Raw genomic sequence first — 8,762 nt, forward strand, 5'->3', positions numbered from 1 at the left:
ATTTTTTGCAGTAGGGTTTTGTAGTTTTCTTTGCACAGGTCCTTTACCTCCTTAGTTAAGGTGATTTTGAGGTACTTGTTTTTCTGTGGTACAATTGTGAATGGGATTGTTTCTTTAATATCACTTTCTTCTCATCCATTATTTGTATATAGGAAAGTCATAGACTTTTGGATATTGGTTTAGTAACCTGCTACTTTACTATACCAATCTATCATTTCTAGGAGCTTTTTATTTATGTATTTATTTTATTTTTTAACTAATTACCATGAGATACAGTTACAGACTTACAAGCTTTCGTGCTTACGTTTCAGTCATATAATGATCAAGTACCCATCTCTCCATAAGTCCCCATTCTCCACCACCAATGTTCCCAGAATCCCTTCCATTACGCCCACCCTACTCCCCAACCCCTTCCTCTGTGTCAGGTGGATTCCCTTTTAATCTCTCTATTTTTAGGGTGTTGTGGTCTGCAATGCAGGTATTAAGTGGCCATCATGTTCCCTCTATAGTCTACTTTCAGCACACACCTCCCATCCTGAGCGGGTCCTCCAAGCATTCTTTACTTGGTGGTCCCTTTTTATTTTACCTTATCTGCCTTCCCCCCGGCATGTGAAGCTGGCTTCTAGGAGCTTTTTAGTAGAGACTTTAGGGTTCTCTCTATATAGTATCATGTCATCTGCAAATAGTGAGAGCTTGACCTCTTCTTTTTCTACCTGGATGGCCTTGATATCTTTTTCTTCTCTAGCTGCTATGGCAAGCATTTCCAGTACTATATTGATAGAAGTGGCAAGAGTGGGCAACCTTTTCTTGTCCCCAATCTTAAAGTGAAGGCTTAAGTTATTCCTCATTGAGAGTAATGCTTGCTGTATGTTTTTGATAAACAGCTTTCAATGTATTGAAGACAATTCCTTCGAATCCCATTTTGTTTAGAACTTTTAACATGAATGGGTGCTGGATCTTGTCAAAAGCTTTTCTGCATCTATTGATATTATAATATGGTTTTATCTTTTATTTTCTTGATATGGTGTATTGTGTTGACTTACTTGAGAATGTTAAATCCACCTTTCATCTCTAGGATGAATCCTACTTGGTCATGGTAGGTAATGTTTTTGATGAGTCATTGGATTTTATTTGCTAGTATTTCGTTGAGGATCTCTGCATCTGTGTTCATCAGAGATATAGGTCTCAATTTTCCTATTTTTGGTGGGGTCTTTGTCTGTTTTGGGTGTCAGGGTGATATTTGCCTCATAAAACTGTTTGGGAGTGTTTCTGTTTCTTCCATTTCCTGGAAAAGCTTGAAAAGTATTGGCAAAAGGTCCTCTTAAAAGGTTTGAAATAATTCACTAGTGAATCTGTCTGGGCCTGGAATTTTTTTTGGGTGCAAACTCTTGATTAGCATTTCAATTTCCTGTATGGTGCTAGGTCTATTCAGGAATTTCAAATCTTCTTGATTCAACCTTGGGAGATTATAAGAATCCAGAAATTTGTCCATTTCTTCCAGGTTCTCTTGTTTCATGCCATAAAGATTTTCAAAGTAATCTCTGATGATCCTATGGATTTCTAGAGTTTTTGTTGTTATTCCCCCTTTGCATATCTGATATGGTTTAATAGGTTCCTCTCTCTTATATCCATTCTTATACTATTTAGGGCTCAATATCCATATCACACTTTCGATCAATTTCTCAGTCTCTATGAACTATTTGCCATTTTCCTTTCAGGTTTCCTGGAATTTAACCAGGCCATTTCATCTAATTGAAAGTTCCTACTTTCTTGTAAAAATGCTAAAATTCTACTTATTCTTAATATTCTATCTTAGAGGATACCTCCTTGTGTGGAGATTCTGAATTTATTACCCAGGCAAGAGTCTCTCGTTGGTGATTTCACAGTGACTTCTCTGATCACATTATGGCAGTTTGGGAGGTATTACCTATCCCATTTACTTATATGATTGTTAAAGACTGTACCAGCCCAAATTAGGTACAAAAAAGTTCTCAGAATTTTGTCAAATAAATGGATAATTTTCCACTGGAAAACTCACTTTCCATTGACATCATTTTTGACTCTTAAATTTGGTATGATACCAGAGCTTCTTAAAGTTGCATATGTAAAGAGCCTATTATTCTCACACCATATTAACATGTGTACAAACAAATAGGCACATACACATACTCAGATGTACTCACAAGTCTGTGTAGGTTATATGTATAGAGGTGGGTGTGACTATATTTTTGTGTAACAAAGAAATAAACGAGGGAAAGGAAGAGAGGGAAGGGGAGGGAGGGAATTATGAGGTGAGGCCAACATAATGCAGGTACGAGAGGAGAGGAGAGAAGGGGAGGGGAGGACAGAGGAGGAGAAGAGAGGGGGGAAAGGAGAAGGAGGAGAGAAAGATGGGGCTAGGGAGATAGTACAGCAGTGATCTCCTAGGACAGAACTAGGAGTACACATGTGCACTGCTGAGTGTGCTATCCCCCCACACACCCCAAGAGAAAAAGAAAAAAGAAAGAGAGAAAAATAAGTGGGTAGACTGTCCAAAGTGTGACTCTCTCAAGTTACAAGAGTGCAATGAACCTCTTTAAATGAAGGTGATAGCAATTGAAATCTTTCAATAAGTCATTTCATATATCTGTGACTCAGAAGGACTGATCTGAGGAGTGGAAGTCCCAAAGATAGAAATATTTGCTATGCTCAATTTGGCAGCACATATATTAAAATTGGAATGATACAGAGAAGATGAGCATGACCCTTGCCCAAGGATAACAAGCAGATTTGTGAAACTTTCCATATTTTTATATCTATAATCTCCCAAGTTTGGGCCAAGAATATCTGGAATATTGAATAGACCCATCACCATCAAGGATATTGAAACAGTAATTAAAAATCTTCCCCAAAACAAAAGCCCAGGTCCAGATAGATTCACTAGCGAATTCTTCCAAACATTAACAGAGGACCTACTGCCAGTTATTTTCAATCTTTTCCAGGAAATTGAAGAAACAGAAATTCTCTCAGTTTCCATGAGGCACATATCACCCTAATATCAAAAGCAAACAGAGAGAACATCAAAAAATAAAATTACAGGCTGATAATTCTGATAAACACAGATGTGATGATCCTCAACAAAATATTAGCAAATAGAATCCAGCAATTCATCCAAAAGATCATACACCACGATCAAATGGGATTCATCCCTGGGATGCAAGGATGGTTTAACTTTCGCAAGTCAATCAACATAATCCATCATATTAATAAAAGAAAAGATAAACATATATGATCATATCAATAGATACAGAAAAAACATTTGACAAGATCCAGCACCTGTTTATGATTAAAACTCTCACAAAAATGGTAATTGAAGGAACTTTTCTCAGTATAGACAAAACCATCTACAAGCCTACGGCATGCATTAGCCTCAAAGGGAAAAACTAAGCGCCTTCCCACTAAGATCAGGGACAAGACAAGGATGCCCATTCTCCCCACTACTATTCAATATAGTACTGGAAGTACTTGCCATAGCAGTAAGGCAAGAAAAAGACATTACGAGGGTATGGTGCCGCCAGCAGGTAAACCTGTATCTGTGGGGTGAATGCATCAGCAGCTTGATGATGCGTTCAGACTTCCAGATACCCCCAAATTGCTGCTGTGCCTTTGGCCAGACCCCATCAAATTGGGGCCAAGTTTAACAAGAATTAAAAGGCCAAAAGTTAGGTATGTGGGGGACACACCCATAAATCACCTCCAGCTCAGCTATATGTATAATAAATAAGGCTCATTTATTGGCCTTATTTCGGAGACCCATAAATCTCAAAAGAGATCAAAAGATCAAAAGATGCAGTTAGGGCCTGTAGCACAGCGGTAGGTAGGAACCCATGACTGAGAGCCCCAGGCTCGCTTGGATCAGGACTCAGCCTCCTCCTCCTAGGTCCCCAGTTTTCCAGTAGCTTAGCAGTCACACCCAAAAACTGCCCTTGGCGCCAGGTAATTTCATCAATTGCCAAGACCCAGAGACTATAAACTAAAGCTCCCAGAAGAGAGCAGCGCAGAATGCCCTGACCCTGCACCAGGCTGTCTTCACTGAGGCAACTCAGAGGGGGACGGCTTGAGTTTCCTTTCCTGCCCCATGCAGAACCCTGTCAGCCAAAAACCTGCAGAATCCAACCACCGCCATGCCCAAGGTCACTCTCTACATGCTAGGACGAGGCTCACCCAAAACTGGATGAACCTCACCAGAAAGCGGACCAGCAGGAAAACCCGGATATGTGGGAGCCCGTGACTGATATCTCAAAGCCCACTTGGATTGGGACTGGGCCTCCTCCCAGCAGGTCCCCCAGTTTTCCAGAAGTTTAGCTGTCTCATCCACAAACTGCCCCTGGTGCCATGTAATCTCATCATTGGCCAAGACCAGAGACTATAAAATAAAGCTCCCGGAAGAGAATGACCTAGAATTTCCTGGACACTATATTCTATCCATAACAAGCATAACAAGTGGTGGAAAGTGTGCACTGGTGAAGGGATGGGTGATTGCTGATTATATGACCGAAGCTCAAACATGAAAGCTTTGTAGATATATCTCACGGTGAATCGAAAAAGGGGGAATATAATAAAATAATAAAATAAAGTTAACATTCAGAATAGAATAAAAAAGTTATGTGAATTTCATGCCCAATTTAGTCAGCTTAATCAATGGCTTAATAAATAGCAGTACTCATACATTATTTAAAAAAAGAAAAAGATATTAAGGGCATCCAAATAGGAAAGGAAGAAATCAAACTCTCACTATTTTCACAGATGACATGATATTTTATTTAGAGAACCCTAAAGCGTCTACCAAGATACTCCCAGAAAAAGTAAGCTTGTGTAAAAAGTCGAAGGCTATAAAACCAGTACCCCAAAATCCATGTCTTTCTCATACACAAATAATGAGAGAAGAAAGTAATATGAAAAAGGCAATCTCTACACTCTCTGCTCATCCCATCCAGGTATCAACCCGTGTCAGGGCTCCTTCCCAGAGCCGCGGCCGCATTAGTAGCCACGAGTTATTCTCCCCCTCCATATCCCATAAGTCACCTTCTTAGTTGGTACTTTCACCAGGTTAGGTTAACCATCAGAAACACATTAGCCAGTAACTCATTAAGCCTAGCTCAATTAGTACTGCATCATAAGCCTAATAGTAACAGTGAATGTGAAGGGCTAAGCCACACAGGTCACAATGGTAAAGCAACGCCGAACCCCACCAAGCTTACTTATTGAAGAGGCTAGTCCAGAACACCCCAACAGCAATAAAGTGCTAGATAACCTCTCTGGCAAGGAATTTAGAAGGGAGATAATGAGGATACTTAGGGAGCTAAAGAAACAATGAAAAGCCATGACAATAAAATAAAAGAGGATTTGAAGGTAGAAGTGCAGAAAATGCAAACAAAATTACAAATGGAAATGTCAGACCTGAAAAACCTGGTAGGCAAATTAAAAAACTCAGTGGAAGGCCACAGCAGCAGAGTAACAGCTGCTGAGGACAGAATAAATGAGCTCGAAGATGAAGTCCAGAGACTCTCTAGAAAAGAACAGAGAGGAATTGAAGCGATAGCACAGTGGATAGGGCGTTTTCCTTGCACACGGCCGAGCCGGGTTTGATTCCCAGCATCCCATATGGTCCCCTGAGCACCGCCAGGAGGATTCCTGAGTGTAGAGACAGGAATAACCCCTGTGCATAACCAGGTGTGACCCAAAATTCAAAAAGCAAAAAAAAAAAAGAAAAAAGAAGAAAAACAGAAAAGAAAAGAAAATGGAAAGGAGACTGAAAAACCCAGAACAGATGGAAAGAGAAGATCATGCTGAAGCCAAGAGGAGTAATATAAGAATTATTGGAGTCCCAGAGGGACAGGAAGAAAACGCTGATGAAGAATAAACTGTCAAAGACATCATTGCTACGATGTTCCCCAGAGATGAATAAAACATGCGACCAAATTTAGGAGGCCCGAAGGGTACCAGCTAGAAGGAATCCAAATAGAAATACCCCAAGACACATCCTGATTAAAATGACCAAAACTTTGGACAGGGAAAAAATCCTGAAAGCAGCAAGATCAAAGACAGAAATTGCCTATAAAGGAGCATCTTTAAGATTCACAGCCGATTTGTCTGATGAAATCCTCATGGCCCGAAAACAGTGGTGGGATATAGTGAAAAAACTCAATGAAATAAATGCCTCACCAAAAATAATTTACCCGGGTAGACTCTCTTTCATAACAGAAGGAACAACACAGTTTCAGAGATAAACAACAGCTCAGGAACGTCATAGACTCAAAACCATGGTTACAAGAACAATTTAATGGGCTACTTTAAGACAAGACAGACCCCTCAAATACACCAAGCTTCAGCAGAAATATGGGATAAAACTCCATAACAACAATCTCTCTTAATGTCAATGGGTTAAATGCACCAAGTAAAAGACACAGAGTGGGAGGATGGATTAGAAAATTGAAGCCACCATTCTGCTGCCTTCAAGAAACACATATAAACAGTCAGAGCAAACACAGGCTCAAAGTCAAAGGCTGGAAAACAATCCTACAGGCTAACAACTCCCATAAAGAAGCTCGGGTAGCCACCATAGTAGCAGATCACATTGACTTTGGACTGAAGAAGGTCACAAGAGACAGGAAAGGTCATTTCTTATTGATAAAGGGATCTGTACAACAGGAAGAACTAACAATATTAAATATATATGCACCTAATTAGGGACCAGCAAAGTGCTTAAAACAACTACTCATAGACTTGAAGAAAGACATCAATAGAAACACAATACTAGTGGGAGACTTCAACACCCCTTTATCATCTCTTGATAGATCAATCAGACTCAAGCTTAGCAAGGACATACTTCATCTGAGGGAAGAAATGGAAGAAAGGGACTTAGTAGATATATACAGGACACTTTATCCTCAAAAAGCTGAATATACATTCTTCTCAAGTGTGCATAGAACATTCTCCAAGATAGACCACATGCTGAGCCACAAAACATACCTCAATAAAATTAAGAAGATAGAAATTGTATCAACGTTCTTCTCAGACCACGATGCGCTGAAATTAGAAATAAATCACACACACAAACAGAAAATGAAATCAAACACCTGGAAATTAAAGAGCTCACTGTTGGACAATGAGTGACTTAGGAAATCAAAGAAGAAAACAAAAGATTCCTGGAAATGAACAAAAATGAGGACACGAGTTACCAAAACCAATGGGACGTAGCAAAAGCTGTGATAAGAGGAAAGTTTATAGCTCTACAAGCATTCATCTGAAAGGAGAAGCAAGCCCACATAAGTAACCTAACCTCACAGCTTAAGAGCTTGGAGAATGACCAACAAAAGGAGCCCAATCCGAACAGGAGCAAGGAAATAATAACACTGAGAGCAGAAATTAATGAGATGGAAACCAAAAAAAACAATCTGAAAGATCAATGAAACCAAGAGCTGGCTCTTTGAGAAAATCAACAAGATCGATAAACCTCTAGCAAGCCTCACAAAAAAGGGAGAGAAAAAACCCTAATAAACTGAATCAGAAGTGAAAAGGGGGACATTACAACAGAAACTACAGAAATTCAAAGTATCCTCAGAGATTATTTTGAGAATCTTTATGCCACGTAACACGAAAACCTCGAGGAAATGGACAAATTCCTAGATTCCTATAGCCTCTCAAGGCTGAGCCAAGAAGACCTGGCATACCTGAACAGACCTATCACCATCAAGGAAACTGAAATGGTAATAAAAAGTTTCCCTGAGCACAAAACTCCTGCCCCAGATGGATTCACTAGTTAATTCGTCCAAACCTTTAAAGAGGACTTTACTCCCAATCCACTTTAAGCTTTTCCAGGAAATTGTAGCATCAAGAACACTTCCAAACAGTCATTATGAAGCAAATATCACCCTGCTACCAAAAGCAGACACAGATACCACAAAGAAAGAATAACAGACCGATAACACAGACACAAAAATCCTCAATAAAATATTAGCAAATAGAATCCAAGGACTCATAAAAAAGATCATACACTATGACCAAGTAGGATTCATCCCAGGGATGCAAGGATGGTTTAACATTTGTAAATCAATCAACATAATTCATCATATCAATAAAAGATAATAAAAACGATATGTTAATATCAATAGATGCAGAGAAAGCACTTGACAAGATCCAGCACACGTTTATGATGAAATCTCTCAGCAAAATGGTCATCGAAGGAACTCAATATAGTCAAAACCATCTATCAAAAGCCCACGGCAAGTATCATTATCAATAGGGAAAAACTAAAAGCCTTCCCTCTAAGATCACGCACAAGACAAGGTTGCCCACTTTAGCCACTCTTATTCAATATAGTACTGGAAGTCCTGGCCAGAGCAGTTAGACAAGAAAAAGATATCAAGTGCATACTATAGGAAAGTAAGAGGTCAAGTTATCACTATTTGCAGACTATATGATATTATATTTAGAAAACCCTTAAGACTCTACAGCAAAACTCCTAGAAACAATAGGTCGATATAGTCAAGTGGCAGGCTACAAAATCAATACCCCCAAATCCATGGTTTTCTAATATGCAAATAATGAAAGAGAATAAAGAGACATTTAAAAAAATTCCATTCACAATAGTACCTCAGAAAATCAGGTACTTTGGAATCAGCTTAACCAAAGAGGTGAAGGATCTGTACAAGAGTAATTATAAAACACTACTTCAAAAAATAAAAGAGGACATTAGGAAATTGAGACACATCCCCTGCTCA

General features: G+C 39.2%; 1 non-coding gene across 1 annotated transcript; it reads left to right on the plus strand.

Moving 5' to 3' along the window:
- Window positions 1–2,684: 2,684 nt before the first annotated feature.
- On the plus strand, window positions 2,685–2,791 carry LOC129400451 (U6 spliceosomal RNA). Its single transcript, XR_008627692.1, has one exon. It is a non-coding gene; the product is annotated as a U6 spliceosomal RNA (small nuclear RNA).
- The last annotated feature ends 5,971 nt before the right edge of the window (window positions 2,792–8,762 follow it).

This window comes from Sorex araneus, chromosome X (assembly GCF_027595985.1).
Source record: "Sorex araneus isolate mSorAra2 chromosome X, mSorAra2.pri, whole genome shotgun sequence".
In the NCBI taxonomy this organism is placed as follows: Eukaryota; Metazoa; Chordata; class Mammalia; order Eulipotyphla; family Soricidae; genus Sorex; species Sorex araneus.